The sequence below is a fragment of the Pinus tabuliformis genome, chromosome 1_1 (genome assembly GCF_031772625.1).
Source record: "Pinus tabuliformis cultivar Carrire ecotype Pingquan chromosome 1_1, CPIR1, whole genome shotgun sequence".
Classification (NCBI taxonomy): domain Eukaryota; kingdom Viridiplantae; phylum Streptophyta; class Pinopsida; order Pinales; family Pinaceae; genus Pinus; species Pinus tabuliformis.
Genome location: NC_142297.1, coordinates 458,880,673 through 458,898,456, shown reverse-complemented (window position 1 = coordinate 458,898,456; position 17,784 = coordinate 458,880,673).

Genomic DNA, 17,784 nt, shown 5'->3' with positions numbered 1-17,784 from the left:
ATATTGTATTTGGTTCCCATAGGGAACCAGTCCAGCATTTGATAATCCATGTCTCCCAGGGGTTTCCATGCTAATTCTTGGTGAGGAGCATTGAGGGGCTTGATATTTAGAGCAATAGGAGTCTCCATAGTTTTTCAAAGTGCAAGGATTGTGGGTGGATAGCTAAAAATGGTAGCAACACAGAATGGAGGTGATTCTCTGTGAAAACAGTTGGTATCTTGGATATCAGAGGAGAATTCACTCAACAGCAATTGAAATACTGTTTGTTTTAGTAGCAGAGCTTCTCTAAGGTCTGACTGTCCTCTTCCAGTGGGTGAATTGTATTTACTAAGGAATCTGCCGGGAAACGCAGAGTGACAGTGGTTTTGAGCGAGTTACCAGTATTTGAGGCTCGGCCGGTGCTTGTTGGTCTTCACAGTTACAATGGTGGACGCGCAGATGGAAATGAACGGTGCAAATATAGTTTTTTAGGTTCCTTTATCCTTCTGAGCAATTTAAAGTTCAATGACAGTCGTATGGAGGGCAGAACACTGTAGATACCTGTAAATTGACGAGCGGAGGTCGAGCAGAGGTGCACGGCTGCTGCTGAGGAGGTCGCCCGGGCTAATTCAACGGGTTGGCGGCAATTTGAACGTGAACGGTCATGCAGAGAGACCAATAGAAACAGGAGCAAAAGTGGGGAAACACGGGTTTTTTGGGTAAATATGGGTTTTTTACCATTTTTGGCGCTTTTTAGTGATGACGTCAGCATGACGTCAGTGGTGGGTCACAGTGAGATGACGTCAGCTGACGTCATCGGGTGACGTGGCAGTAGATTACTGGTCCAAGGGGCGGTGAGGTGGCAACCACGTCAGCGGCCAGGTGGACGAATAGCGGAGGTAAGTGCGAGCGGATGTGACGTGGCGGTGGGTCAACGGTAAATAGGTGGCAGTTAGGACCGTGGCGGTTACGGTTAAGGCTAACCGCTGCGGTTTCTCGGGGCGGTTTGGGTACGGCGCAGAGGTTGTCAGGCCCGGCTCCGAGATATCTTAGCGCCTGACGCGTGGAGAGGCCCTGACGTGACGCAACGTCATCATCTCGGGCGGTAAAGTACAGCAATGGGGGCCGCTCCGATATTGACGTGGATCGTCGGATCTTAAGGGCTTGATCCGACGGTGGGCGGAGTATGGAGGTGCTCGGGTTATATGCGGGCGGAAAACTTTAATTTTTGTGGGTTTTTTTATTGGTTTTTCGAATGTTTTTTCATTTGATCAATAATGCACTAACATTTGGGAACGCGCCAGAGGCGGGTTTTGACCTTAATAGCTTTTGCAAAGGATTTAAAGGCGGAAGAGGGGTTTTATAAGGGTTTTATCAATGCGGAGGTGGTTTAAGAAGCAAATTGTTTTGCAGCAAGGGGGAATAGGATGGAACAGGTTCACCAAAGTGACCAGATGTCATTTTGGTCCCTCTCGAAGACTATATGGCTAATATGCCAAGGGGAGGGAGTATATATAATATTTGGGGCTTTTATACACCTTAGTGTTAGTATCATTAGGGGGAGGGGTAAAATAGGGGAGCTATATAGTAGAATTAGAGGTTAATATGAATGAGGGGGGTGATGAGGGGATTTTACTGAGTTTATCTGAAACTGACTTGGTTTTGAGAGTAGATCAAAATGAAAAGATCTTAGACAAGAAATGTGGATTCTGAATGAGCTAGAAACACCATAAAACCATGATTTCTCTTCATGAATCTCAGTTGAAAGAAAGGGAGTGTTAGTAATGGAATAGAGGGGAAGAGGGAGGTTAGTCATGCTCCTTGCTGTAATATGATGGAATTAACCACTTTGTCCATTGATAGATTTTGCCTTGGCAAAACACTTCTTGACATATGTGTAATGGTGAAAATACCCTTTCTGCAACCACAACTACCTACCCAGCTATTTCCCTAGCATTTTTTGTTTCTTCTTGGAGGGGCACTTGGACTTGCAACCCTTGCTTGCCTTTTCTTTTCTTTGGCTTTTTCCCTTTTCTTTCTATCTACTTCTACCCTTATCTCTTCCAAGGTCCCAGATTAAACTTTTGGGAACCTTTGCTTCTCTACCTGCACTACTTGTCTGCCAAGATTAAGCTGTTTGGACAGACTTCTTTCTCTATTCTATAACTCAAAATTGAAACATGGCATGATCCAGTTTAAACTGTTGAATCATCCACAAAATTGAAATGAGGCTCTTAACATTCAAAACACTTTACACACCTCTGGTTCTCTGGAAATATGGGATCTTTGTAATGCCAAAGCAGAGCATATTTGGATTTTCTTTGGTCAATCATGAAATATGAAACCTATTACTATAGGCATCCAACAACTTCCAGGCCTAAAGCAATCTTTCTAAAGTTGGTTCGTGACCTGCATAGGCCAACTTTGTATTTTCTACAGCGACTTCCATAAAGAATGATCTAGCCCCAAGGCTACAAACTTGTATTTTCTATGGTTGTTTCAGTTGAGCAGCATATCACTGTACCTGTGCTTGAAATCTTTATGAGTATAGACTATTGGAAGTGATGTTTGGTGATGTACCTCTGCTATAGAGGATCTCAAACTTCCTCATCTCATTGGATGTGTGGCTGTGAATATATTGAAGACACTCCATATTTATTTCCCTATCTTGGAGCTGAATACGTTGCATATATTATCACTGTGGTGTTTTCTCTGTAATGATGGAGCTTCTTTGATGTTATAACACTTATCTACAGCCACTGTTCTTCCTAACATTTGCTGGTATATTCTACTTCAGATCTCTGTTATTATTAGAGTTGATATATCAAAGGTATATGTAATCCATTCCTGTAGTTGAAGTTCGAATTTCAAAGAAGGAAGAAGTCATTTAATTGTGCATCCATACAAAGCGTATCTTGGTATACCTGAGCATTTTAAGGGTGAAACATATCTATTGTATCTGTGTTGGAAGGACTTTGAGCCTCTCATTCTTGCTGGACACAAATCTGTTAGTGATTGGCTAAATTCTTAGCTGGAATTAGTTGAGTGCCTTTTTCAATAGCTGGGGTTTGTCTAGACTTGCTGAGTGTTTATTTCTTTGTTAAGACAATGGCTAGATTTGATGATGTATTAGAGTTACTGAATACACTAATACACTCCACTATTGGTGGGAAGGTAAATGTTAGCAAAGACACTCTTTGTGACATTCAGACCTGCCTGCATGATGCACAAGAAAAGAAGCAATTGAACATGCAGATGCAGAAACTCAGTCTGCACTTCCCAAGCCCATCATCAGACCTTGGGAACAACTTGTCCACAACAAGCACAGAACTGGTCTTGGATATGACAAGGACTTGTCCTTTCATATTCCAGACTATGCCAATCCCATTCAGTTTCAGAGTGTTGGATTCATTCATGACAGTTCACCTGCTCCTTATGACAGTTCAGTTTCAGCTGTTCCAGATTTTGCCCCTCTTCCACAGCAACAACAAAAACAACAGATTGTGAAATGCCAACATTGTGACTGAGTTGGCCATTTGAAAGATCATTGTTTTGATCTTCATCCATGTAAGCATTGTCATAAAACCAGCCATTCTTCACACAAATGCTTCAGAAACAAACGTCCTGCAAGAACAAAGATTCATCTTGGATGGATCGCTTCTTGGCAATGGGCATCAACAGCCAAGAAGATATTCTAAACACATGTCAGAACTTGTTCCAGAATATTGAACAGTCTTGCAGTTGAATTTTCTCCATCTTCTCACCTTGTATCTGACAGGGGGGGAAATGATGGTCATCTACAAGCTTCAAAGCCACATCAAGCGAGCCTGAGCCACAACCTGCCACACCAGTTTCAGAGTTGTAGCCAGAGACAAAGATGCCTGAACATGCCTTCAGTTGGCAATCTGGGACACTTCCTCTAGCAGAAGACTGCAGCTTCTTGCCAGTTTTGGAAGAGTTCCAGGAATTACAGAGTTGTTGGTCATCCTTAAACCATCACAGATTAAGAACACTTCCTCTAGCAGAAGACTCCAACTTCTTGCCAGTTTTGGAAGAGTTCCAAGAATTGCATTAAGCATTCCAGAGTTGTTGGTTATCCTTAAACCATCACAGGTTGAGACTTCCCTTTTCAGGTTGAAGTTTTACCTTTTATGCGGGGTGAGACCTCCCTTTTATGGTTGAAGGTTTCCCTCTTTAAAACAATAGGATCACTTCCTCTAGCAGAAAACTTCAGTTTCTTGCCAGTTTTGGAAGAGTTCCGGGAACTGCACTAAGCGTTCCAGTGTTGGTGGTCATCCTTAAACCACCGCCCTTTTTTACCAACATTTCATAGAGCACATTCAGCCTAGTGCTGCCATGCATTTTTGCACATTTTGTATTACAGCTCTCTTCTTGGACTCATACATAACCCTTCGGATTAAGGGGGGGAATGTTGGACACCTAATCCTAAGTGGGTTAGTGTGGAAGTCGAATGGACAAAAGGAGTCCAAGAGACCTTGGGATCTGAATCCCAAGAGTCACATATTGTACTATAAATGTATATCTGATGTTAATAAAAAATGATTTGCATGTTTATCTTTCATACTGTCTTGGCTGTCCATGTGTGTTTAACAGTCCACAGCCTTCCATCCTTAAAGTGATGGCCAAATAGAGGTTGTCAACAGGATGATTGTACACATTCTGCACATGTACAACTCAAAGCATCCACACACATGGGATGAGGGCCTCCCCTACATTCAACATAGCTACAATCGGGCTCTCCATAGCTCGACTGGCCACAGCCCATTTCAGGTGGGCTTGGGATTCTAGCCACTATGTCCCATTGATGTGGCCATGCCATTTGCAGCTACTCACGCAGATTCGGCTCATGTCTAGTCTGAAACAGATAAGGCAAACAGCTTCATTGAGCACATCCAACATATTCGCAGCAGGTCCATGAAATTCTGGAGAAATCAAATGCCACGTACAAGCAGCGACATGATCAACATTCGGTGCCACACAAGTTTCAGGCGGGCGACAATGTCTGGTTGCATTTGCAAAAGGAACGCCTTACCCAAGCTTATCGGAAACTTAGACCACTCCGATTTGGTTCTTACACCATTACCAAGGCTATGGAAGAGAATGCATTTGAGCTCAGCATTCCCCCATTCCTTAGCCTGCACCCAGTGTTCAATGTGGACCGCCTTCGACCATACTTTCCACCATTACTAGACACATCCGACATTGCAGAATAGCTCACACCCACAGAGTTAAATCCAGATTGCATGGAACAAGCTACAACTGATCGGATCATGGCCTCATAGATCAACCACACTCACCAGTAGAATATCCAACTGTATCGAGTTGTCAAATCAGGCCAACTCTTTCACCAGGGCAAAGTGCTCACCAGAGACCAAGTTCAACAAAAGTTTCCTCATCTCATGGAGGAACTCAATGCAATGGGGACCATTGCTTCCTAAGGGGGAGGAATGATCCAGGTGGATATTGGTGGCCACCCACCAAGTCCACTTGGACCCCCACCATTCTTCCTTTTAGCTTTTTAGTTTCCTTAATTGTAGCACAAGTTACTATTTTTAGCAGTTTTTCAGATCCTGAACTTCTGGAGCTGTTTTGAGGTACTAAACGACATTTTTTGGGAAACCTGGGAGCAACATGGGTCCAGGGACCAATGTTCCTCTTCCCAAAGTTGTAGTTCTCGAATAGATCTTTCTAACGAGATGTTGTGCATGTCAAATGGAGATCATATGCCAAAGTTACGACCCCGGGAAGTTGATGTACCAATTTACCCAAAACGGGCCCACTGTTTGGCGTTTCATCTTCTAGGGTTAGGTTTTTGGATGTTTAGGGTTTTCCATTATTTCTCAACAATAAATAGGCCTTCAAGCCTAATTGTAACACATTTCAGAGGCATGTAGCCACCTCTTCTCAAAGATAAGCTACCATCGCCCTAGCTAGTTTATATCCATTGACTTCTAATTGGCCACTTCTCTATTCGGCCACACATACCAGACACTCTTGGAGGGTCAGCATGCTCCAGATTTTAACCTCCAGGATGCCCTGTTATGCCACCTAGGTCACCTTTGTGTTCCTTCAAGCAAGCGTGCCAAGATGATTTGGGAAGCACACTACAGTCGGGTTGTTGGGCATTTCGGGGTCGACAAAATGGTGGCAGTACTACAAAAGTATTTCTATTGGCTGTATCTGCGACAGGATGTCGGGAAGTACATTAGATCATGCACGACCTATGCCATTTCCAAACCGACCGTCAAGAAGCAAGGCCACTATACCCCACTTCCTACCCCTAGTCGACCTTGGGAATCCATCTCCATGGATTACATGTCAGGCCTTCCTTCCACTAAGCATGGAAATGACTGTGTTTTTGTGGTCATCGACAGGTTCTCGAAGATGGCCATTATGGTGGCCTGCAAGAAGAATATCACAGCATAACCACTCCTAAACTCTTCTTTGAACGAGTGTGGGTACACTTTGGGATCCCATAGTCTATTATCTTAGATTGGGTAGTAGGTTCCTCAGTACATTTTGGTCCAGTCTCTGGTTGATGCTGGACACCAAACTCACTAAGTCCACAACCTTCCATCCTCAAACTGATGGCCAGACAGAGGTTGTCAACAGGATTATTGTACACATTCTGCACATGTACAACTCAAAGCATCCATGCACATGGGACAAGAGCCTCCCCTACATTCAATGCAGCCACAATTGGGCTCTCCACAACTCAACTGGCCACAGCCCGTTTCAGGTGGGCTTGGGATTCCAGCCACTATGTCCCATTGATGTGGCCATGCCATTTGCAGCTACTCACGCAGATTCGGCTCATGTCCAGTCCAAAAGAGATAAGGAAAACAGCTTCATTGAGCACATCCAACATATTTGCTAGTGGGTCCATGACATTCTGTAGAAATCAAATGCCAAGTACAAGCAGCGACATGATCAACATCGGGTGCCACACAAGTTTCAGGTGGGCGACAAAGTCTAGTTGCATTTGCAAAAGGAACGCCTTACCGGAACCTATCATAAACTCAGACCACTCTGATATGTTCCTTACACCATTACCAAGGTTGTGGGATACAATGCATTTGAGCTCAATATTCCCCCATTCCTTAGCCTGCACCTAGTGTTCAATGTGGACCGCCTTCGGCCATACTTTCCACCATTACTAGACACATTCAACATTGCAGAACATCTCACACCCACAAAGTTAAATCTAGATTGCATGGAAAAAGCTGCAACTGATCAGATCATGGCCTCACAGATCAAGCACACTCGCCAGCAGAATATCCAACTGTATCGAGTTGTCAAAGTAGGCCAACTCCTTCACCAGGGCAAGTGGCTCACCAGGGACCAAGTTCAGCAGAAGTTTCCTCATCTCATGGAGGAACTCAACGCAATGGGAACCATTGCTTCCTAAGGGGGGAGGAATGATCCAGGTGGATATTGGTGGCCACCCACCAAGTCCACTTGGACCCCCACCATTGTTCCTTTCAACTTTTCAGTTTCCTTTATCGTAGCACAATTTACTATTTTTAGCAGTTTTTCGGATCCTGAACTTCCGGAGCCATTTTGAGGCCCTAAACAATGTTTCTTGGGAAAAATGGGAGCAAAATGGGTCCATGGACCAATGTTACTCTTCCCAAAGTTGTAGTTCTCGAATAGATCATTCTAACGAGATATTGTGCACGTCAAATGAAGATCATATGCCAAAGTTATGACCCCGAGAAGTTGATGTACCAATTTACCCAAATGGGGCCCACTTTTTGGTGTTTCATCTTCTAGGGTTAGGTTTTTGGATGTTTAGGATTTTCCATTGTTTCTCAACAATAAATAGACCTTCGAGCCTCATTGTAACATAGCTCAAAGGCATGTAGCCGCCACATCTCTTCTCAGAGATAAGCTACCATCGCCCTAGCTGGATTATTTCCATTGTTGTTTGTAAGCATATTTCAGTATTTTACATTAATGAAACGAAGTATTATTTTCGTTGCATATCTGTGTTTATGGTTATCTCTGTGATTTGTTGCGTTCCTATTTAAATCCAGATCAGTGGTATCAGAGCGGTATGCTTTTTTCTCTGTTTTTCTTTGCATGTCCCCAACGAGGTCGGGATATAAGGAGTTAGGACATGAACTGGTCGAACCTTTGCAAGACCAGCCTCGCAAATCCCGACGGCCTCCCATGGTGGATGAGAAGAAAGACGAGGGGGCAGGAGATCCTATCAAAATCTTGCTCGAAGAAGCCTTCGAGCGACAAAGGAATGTGATGAAGGACATCTTTGCCTAGATCTTTTAGCGGCTACCCAGAAGCAACGCATCAGCGTCCGACAGCTACTCTAGAAATGCCACGCCGTTTAAGGTACAAGTTAATTTTGAAATCCCCATATTCGAGGGTCAGATAGACGTAGATGTCGTAGATAAATGGTTAAATCTGCTAGAGGGTTATTTTTATGTTCATGAATTTTCAAGTCGGGAAACGATTGTTTTCGCTCTTCTCAAAGTAGCCCTCCACGTCAAGGACTCATGGGAAACCTACTATGAGCAGAAGGATGAAAATACCAACTCACTATTTTCAGTCGCACCCACCTAGAATTCATTTCGGGATGTCATCAAGGAGTAGTACTATCCTGTTGGAAGCTATGAGGATCAATACATAAAGTGGACCATGCTGCAGCAAGGAAGGGACCAAGAGGTGCCAGAGTTTACCAATATTTTCCATACCCTTTGCACAAAGTTGGGTATAAAGGATTCGGAGCAACATTTGATACTCAAATACTGTGGCTGCCTACACAAGTACATCCAGGAAGAGATAGAATTCCTGAACATCTCCTCGCTCGGCACAGCATACCGATATGCCATCAAGGTCGAGCAGAAGTTTAAACAGAATAAGCGAGACTTTGGATCTATGAATCCGAAGCAAGGGAAAGGTGCCCCTAAACCACAGAAAAAAGGACAAAGCCAAGGTGGGGCAGCCCAAGACAACCTGCCAAAGCTGTAAGCAAAGAACAGTGCCGCGAAGCTGAAAAAGGACACGGGGAAATGGTGTGAGTTCCATAAGAGCTCCACTCACAACACAAGGGAGTGTCGGGCCAAGCAGTCACTGGTGGCTGAGCTAAAGGTTTCAGAATAAGACGCATGTTTCGACTCTGAGTCAGAACTCGACAAGGGGAATGAAAAAGGGAAGCAGATTATCTATGCGAAGCCCAACACCACCGTTGCCACCATGAAGATCCAGAAGGAGGAACCTAAAGATCCAAAGGAGGAGGAACATCTCTTCCACTCCCAAATGTGGGTAAAGGAATCCCCGCTACAATTCATTGTTGACAGCGGGAGCCAGAAGAGCCTCATTTCAGTAGAGGTTGTGAAGTGGCTAGGCTTATTTACCACAGCACATCCACAACCGTACACCATTGGGTGGCTTCACCAAGGACAGGATCTTCGCGTGAGCCAGCAGTGTCGCCTTCCATACAACATCATGCCCTTCACGGATGAGGTATTGTGTGACATTGCTCCCCTTGAAGTTTGTGATGTATTATTATGACAACCATACTTGTGGAAGCGACATGTTGTGTATGAATCAAGGCCCCATGTTGTTATTATTACTTTGAGAAATAAGTTGTACAGGATACCGGAGGTGGCACCACCTACCGCCATCTCTTTGGTTACTGCAAAACAATGCAGCAATCTCATTTCCAAAACCGGGAAAATTGTTTTCGTGATGATACGCCCTCAAGGAAAGAAGAAGACGGTGGCCACGACCTCCAGACAGGGCCCCTCCACATGACAACTATATATGGGCAAGGTCGTGGAGGAGTACGAGGACATCTTCACCTCCCTCGCAAGGGTTCCTCTGCACTGTCAGGTCAAGCACTCCATCGATCTAACCCTAGGTACGTCGCTGCCCAATGGACCAATCTATCAACGCTCTGTTTTGGAGAACGATGAAATCAAGAGGTACATTCAAGAGCTGCTACATAAAGGTCACATCCGTCCGAGTTCATCAACCCGTGGGAGCCCGATCGTGTTGGTACAGAAGAAGGATTGGACTTGGAGAGTCTGTATTGACTATCGGGCGCTGAACAAGATCATTGTCCATAATAGATAACCGATCCCAAGGATTGATGACCTCCTAGACCAACTTAAGAGGGCAAAATATTTTAGCAAGATCGATTTGAAGTCAAGATATCACCAGGTACCAATTGAATCCTCCAATGTGTGGAAAACTGCCTTCAAATCCAAGAAGGGCCTTTTCAAATGGTTGGTTATGCCTTTCGGATTGACGAATGCTCCTGCAACCTTCATGAGGCTAATGGATGACATCTTGTGGCCATTCACCAACTCTTTTGTCATGGTATACTTGGATGACATCCTAACCTTCAGCCAGAGTTGGGAAGAGCACCTCCACCACATCCGACAGGTTCTCCAAACAATGCGGCAACACAAGTTATGTGCCAATTTGGAGAAATGCACTTTTGGCATGACCCAGGTTCAGTATCTGGGATACATTATTGATGAACAGGGGGTGCATGTGGATCCATCCAAGATCCAAGTCATTCAGGATTAACCCTCTCCAACCACTCTAACAGAGCTCTGAATCTTTCTAGGTCTTGTCAACTTCCACCACAGGTTCGTGTTGGGAATTTCTTATATCACTTGGCCCTTGATTCAAGTCACCAAGGGAGGAGCGAAAGCAAAATTATTTTGGTCTAAATATTAACAGAAGGCATTCACAAAGTTGAAAGATCGTCTTTGCTCTGCACCAATGCTCACATTGTCTGACTTGCAACAACCATTTGAGTTCGAGGCAATGCTTACTCAACACGGGAATCCAGTGGCATATCACATCGAGACACTTTCAAACACAGTCCGAAAGTATCCCACTTATGATAAAGAGATGTATTCCATTATACAGGCCTACCGACAATGGAAACATTACATTTTGGGGAACGAAACGGTCATCCACACAGACCACCGACCCCTCTAGTTCATACAGACCCAAGGGAAATTGCAGAATGATTGCCATCAGAAGTGATCCACATACATGCAATAGTTCCATTTGAATATCAAGTATAAGAGGGGCAGCACCAATAATGTTGCAGATTGCCTCAGTCGACCACCGATCATGGAATTAACCACCATGCTCAACTCTTGTGGGCACGAGATTTCTGATTGGCCACTTCTCTACAAAAGCGACCTAGAATTCGGTCACACATACCAGACACTCTTGGAGGTTCGGCATGCTCCAGATTTTCACCTCCAGGATGCCTTGTTATGCCACCTGGGTCACCTTTGTGTTCCTTCAAGTGAGAGTGCCAAGATGATTTGGGAAGTACACTACAGTTTGGCTATTGGGCATTTCAGGTTCGAGAAAATGGTGGCAGTACAACAAAAGTATTTCTACTGGCCGAATCTACGACAGGATGTCGGGAAGTACATCAGATCATGCACGGCCTGTGCCATTTCCAAACCGACCATCAAGATGCAAGGCCTCTATACCTCACTTCCTACCCCTAGTCGACCTTGGGAATCCATCTCCATGGATTACATGTCAGGCCTTCCTTCCACTAAGCATGGAAATGACTGTGTTTTTGTGGTCGTCAACAGGTTCTCAAATATGGCCATTATGGTGGCCTACAAGAAGAATATCACAGCACAAGCCACTGCTAAACTCTTCTTTGAACGAGTGTGGGTACACTTTGGGATCTAATAGTCTATTATCTCAGATCGAGACAGCAGGTTCCTCAGTACATTTTGGTCCAGTCTCTGGTCGATGCTGGACGCCAAACTCACTAAGTCCACAGCCTTCCATCCTCAAACTAATGGCCAAACAGAGGTTGTCAACAAGATGACTGTACACATTTTGTGCATGTACAACTCAAAGCATCCAAGCACATGGAACGAGAGCCTCCCCTACGTTTAGCATAGCTACTACCAGGCTCTCCACAACGCGACTGGCCATAGCCCGTTCAGGTGGGCTTGGGATTCCAGCCACTATGTCCCATTGATGTGGCCATGCCATTTGCAGCTACTCACACGGATTCAGCTCATATCCAGTCTGAAACAGATAAGGCAAACAACTTCATTGAGCACATCCAACATATTCGCCAGTAGGTCCATGACATTCTGGAGAAATCAAATGCCAAGTACAAGTAGCGACATGATCAACATCGAGTGCCACACAAGTTTCAAGTGGGTGACAAAGTCTGGTTGCATTTGCAAAAGGAACGCCTTACTGGAGCCTATCGAAAACTCAGACCACTCCGATATGGTTCTTACACCATTACCAAGGCTGTGGGAGACAATGCATTTGAGCTCAGCATTCCCCCATTCCTTAGCCTGTACCTAGTGTTCAATGTGGACCGCCTTCGGTCATACTTTCCACCATTACTAGACACATCTGACATTGCAAAACAGCTCACACCCACAGAGTTAAATCCAAATTGCATGGAACAAGTTGCAACTGATCAAATCATGGCCTCATAGATCAAGCACACTCACCAGTAGAATATCCAACTGTATCGAGTTGTCAAAGCAGGCCAACTCCTTCACCGGGGCAAGTGACTCACTAGGGACCAAGTTCAGCAGAAGTTTCCTCATCTCATGGAGGAACTCAACGTAATGGGGACCATTACTTCCTAAGGGGGTAGGAATGATCCAGGTTGATATTGGTGGCCACCCACCAAGTCCACTTGGACCCCCACCATTGTTCCTTTCAGCTTTTCAGTTTCCTTAATTGTAGCACAATTTACTATTTTTAGCAGTTTTTCGGGTCTTGAAGTTCCAGAGCCATTTTGAGGCCCTAAACGACGTTTTTTTGGGAAAACTGGGAGCAACATGGGTCCATGCATTGATGTTACTCTTCCCAAAGTTGTAGTTCTCAGATAGATCATTTTAACGAGATATTGTGTGCGTCAAACGGAGATCATATGCCAAAGTTACGACCCCGGGAAGTTGATGTACCAATTTACCCAAATGGGGCCCACTGTTTGGCATTTCATCTTCTAGGGTTAGGTTTTTGGATGTTTAGGGTTTTCCATTTTTTCTCAACAATAAATAGGCCTTCGAGCCTCATTGTAACATAGTTCAGAGACATGTAACCACCACATCTCTTCTCAGAGATAAGCTACCATCGCCCTAGCTGGTTTATTTCCATTGTTGTTTGTAAGCATATTTCAGTATTTTACATTAATGAAATGAAGTATTATTTCCACTGCATATCTGTGTTTATGGTTATCTCTGTGATTTGTTGCATTCCTGTTTAAATCTAGATCAGCGCACCAAATCTGAAGTCCACACAATAGGTTTGACGAGCCTACACTTTCCCTGACTGTCCACTGGATTTGCGATCCACTTGTACAATTCAGAGGGGAAGGATGCAAAGAAAATTTCGTGGATTTACGTATATAAGTAGCACTCTAACCACTCTTCCTCTGATTCTCCCGAATTCCTTTTTCCCTACGTCACGAACTCGTGAATTTTCCTGTCCAACCACTCTTCAATTTCTTTCTTTGTCAAATTCTAGTGACACGACATCAGACATCTCTTATGCAGATCCTGGTCTCGAGAACGGAATCATTTGTTGGGTTATTAGGGCCTGACCCAAGTTTAGAGTTGATTTAGCCAAACAAATCCTGGTACTATTGCCCCTTTCGGGAACAGTCTGCAGAGCGTGGACTGAGGTCTCACCCGAAGTAGTATGGGAGGGTGCTAGAACCAGGTTTCTGCACCCTGGAGATGTCTGATGAGTTCAATTGTTTCACAATTCAACCCTGCGCGCACGTCGCTACGTGCACTTTCTCATACCTCGCAACCTGAGATGTTGCCTTCGTGCAGCCCTACTCAGGGGCCGAACGCTGTTATTACCCAAGTCCTTACTAGTATTCCAATGTTAGTTGATTATTTTAGCCTACTTGCATGCTTTAAGTTATACTTAACAACATAAATCATTCATAAAGGTGCGCGCAGTAAATAAACAGTATATATGCAATTTATACCAAACATGCATTAATCCAAGAACAAATACACAAATTGATATCAAACTTCTCTTTATTAATCCCTTCTTCAATTACAGACTTGACTCTGCCTTGCGCACTCAGCTGCAGAGCCTTCTCCTAATCTACGACCCAAAGACACACTTATTCACTCAGACTCTTTCTCTTTCTCTCTATTTGTTCCACTTCAATATCTCTTACACTTAGAGCATCACTCTATTTATACAATCCCATGGTCCGCGAACCATGGGTAGGCCGACATTACATTACAAAACTAGGGTGGACAACCCTGTGACTCTATCATAGATTTCACACTTTGCACCCACAATTCGTGGAGCTTTACAACACCATTTGGTCAAAATTTGGGCTTTGAGCCCCAAAACATGCCTTGGGGGGATTCCATGCCCAACAGTACCATAAACAGATCTGATTCCAATGCCCCAGTACATAATGTACTATACCATCTCTGTGATCATTAGTAGATGTGGAGATGGAACGGGTAGCCACATATTTTACCTGTGGCGGGAAGGGATTGGTTGAAAAGAAGAGTCGATAGGGGACAACGGTTGCAAACAAGACGCCTGGTGACCAATTCTCCCTTCGTGCAGAAAACAAACCACATGAAAAAGTGAATAAAAAAGAGCTCCCATGAAATAAACATAGTCGCTTCCAAGGAGAAGATTGAAATCTAAGGGACCTTGGACTACCATCACATCTATATAGATGGTCTTTCCTCCCAAAGTAATAGGGAACTTTGGAAGGACCCCTAAGGGTTGACTGGTTCCTCTGTTGAAAGCCAACAGATTCTAAGTGACAGGCACAAGCTGTGGGGAACCCAAAGCTTGCCAAGTAGCTGAATACACGAAGCTAATAGACGCGCCTTCATCTAATATAGTGTTATGTACTACCATATTATAGGCTTGTATTGTAATTTGGAAAGACACATAAGATGGAAGGCGGAAAGTAGTCAATGGAATCCAATTGAAAGAAACGACATAACTACTTGGTGGGTGTATCATATGATTACCCCCATGCCTTGTAGGAGAAGTAGAAGGACTCTCATGAACAACTGGGATGGGAGGGTCACTCTTCAATTCATGAGAATCTGAGGAGATGAGAAGAACATGAGCAGTATGATCATCACTACTCTCTTCGGGAACAGAGTGAACAACTGAAGGCAGAGCCAAGTCGACACTCTTTTCTACCAATGGTTGGTCAGAAACAAACACAAGAGAGTCATGCTCAGGAAGAGTAGGATGGGCAAGAGATGAATCCAAAGAAATCTCTTTACCAACTAGGATAGGGTTAGAAGAAAGCCTTTGATAACCAATAGGAAGTTGGGGTTGAGGAGCTTTAAGGTTTTCCAAAACATCGGAGGATTTATCCATAAGAGGACAAAGGTGAAGAAGATGCTCTCCTTCACATAATCTACATGGGAATCTAATATTTCCCTTCTTCTTACCATCATTAGTTGAAGGTGTAGCATCGACATGATATCTAGAGGTCGACAGGGATGGTCGATTTGGGTCTTGAGACCATACCCCTAAGACTCTGGGAATGCCAGGACAGTCTCAAAGGAGATGGTCACCCTTACATAGCTTGCAAGGGAATCTGACCTTCCGTGGAGGATCAGAAGGTTTGTCTACGGGAGGTGCGTTTGGAGTAATAGCTACACGGTTAGCCTCTCGCTTATCTAACTTCTTCTTCTTCGCCTTCTTATTCTTCTTCTTCTTCTTAGTATCCTGGTTACTGGATTCCAAACTTTCACCAGGCGAAGTAGAAGAGGAGGGTGAAGAAATGGGGGAAGAAGGTGAGAGGTCAACTTTAGAATCAAGATGATGTGAATCAAAAGAAGGAGACGTTTGGACAGGAGTCGGGACACTCGAGACCACCGAGGTCGAAAATAACCAGACAGGTAAACCAATGGTTAAGCCAGGTAGGGACAACGTTGCCATATAAGGAGCACCAACATTTCCAAAAGAAGGAAAAGGACCAAGATTCCCATCCGAGGGGAATCCTTGGCTGGTGGACTCTGGAAATGTTGCCATTGCAATCAACCCTAAAGAATTACTAAGGAAGATAACTTTTCCAGGAATATTTTGTGGGAAGTTATTTTTAAAACACTGAAACAAAACTTTGCCTTTTCATGTTTTAAGAGTTGAGAAAATGGAAAAAGGTGACTCTAGTCACTTTTGAAGTTAACGAGCTCGAAAGGACAAGTGTTCGATGATATTTTAAATTTTAAAGAGTCAGTAAAGATCAAAAATGACTTCAGTGTACTCTAGGGATAAAGGATTACCAGGTAACTGTGAACTGCAGAATACCTCTTGGCGAACCGAGAAATACGCGTAGGAAATATATCTGAATGTTGTTTTCGGTGTATCACATTTACAAGGTAGAAGACTCATCTTCCTATGGATAAAGGATTGCAACCTAGTGGGGTCTCCCTTTATATACACAATGGCACGGGGAGCACAATTATGTACTTGCGTTGTCTAGTGCCGAAGTGAATGACAGCTGCTAGGTTTTAAGACGCTAGAACACGTCTCTAATCGAGACCTCTAAATGTAAGAGTTAAGTTTCAATGCTTCCTTAGGTTAATTCAATAAATTTTAACAGTTGATCTTGAATTAGGTTTCAATTAGAAGGCCCTACCACTGTCATCTGACAAAAATCCTACACGCAGCTATATGAGAAAAGACATCTTTGTCTTCGATGAATTGTCTACAATAGAAAGGCTAGAAAACACTATCAAATGCAAACAACCAAGCAACTGAAAGCAAAATGATTTTTTCACTACTTTACTTTTTTGAAAATAAACTAATGAAAAACTCTTTCCAATTCCTATTTTCCTAACAAGCGCACTTTAAACAGTCCTTTCAAAAGTAAAGAGAATTCTTTTTTCTTTTCAAATGAAAATGCAACTCTAGTCTTCAATGATGCTAACTAACGTAACATATTGATGTAGAAAACTAGAATTATGTACTTTTCATGAAATGACAAAATGAATCTCTCATCAAACACTTCAATGAAATTTTTTTCAAGATAATCAATCCTCAAGCATGTGAAAAGGCACAAAAAAGAATTCCTTCCAAACAAATGACACAATGACTCTACCAAAAACAAGACGAGCAATGTGATCTATGCTGGAAAAGAGAATTTTAAACAAGCAAATGAAAATTTTCAAACTTGTGTGATGGAGATCAAAGTAATAAGAGGACTATAAACGAAATGCAGGGAGTAAATTCACTAACAACTTGACTCATTGAGTTCACAATCAACTAAATGGATGACAACCTAGATGCCCTAGGGCTACAAACCATCCAAAGACTCAAGAAATCAAGTAAAAAGAATGCAAGTCAACAAGCAAATAAACCAAGTCAAATGAAGCTTTCCAGTCAGGGAGAACACAGTCTAAACAATCTACAAGGTAGAAATCAAGAGAGAAAAACACACTGGTCGAGATCTAGAGTGAACCCTAATCTTCACCAATAGGCATTGGCGTGACTGCCTAACTGACAACAAGCGCCAGAAGGGGGTTAGCACAACTGTTTCTAAGTATATCACACTGATTGGCGCGATTGTCAGCGATATAAGCAAGCTGACCAAGGATGCAAGGAAAAAATAACAAATAAAAATCAAAGGTTGAGACCAAACTTGCTACTGTAAATTTCAGACCCATAAACAAGGGAAAGCAGATAGAACTAAAGGGAAATGGTGATACTAGAAAATTTCACACAAAACCATGAAATTACAAACAAGCAAACAAAAGGATTGGTTCCCCAATGGAGTCGCCAATTTGT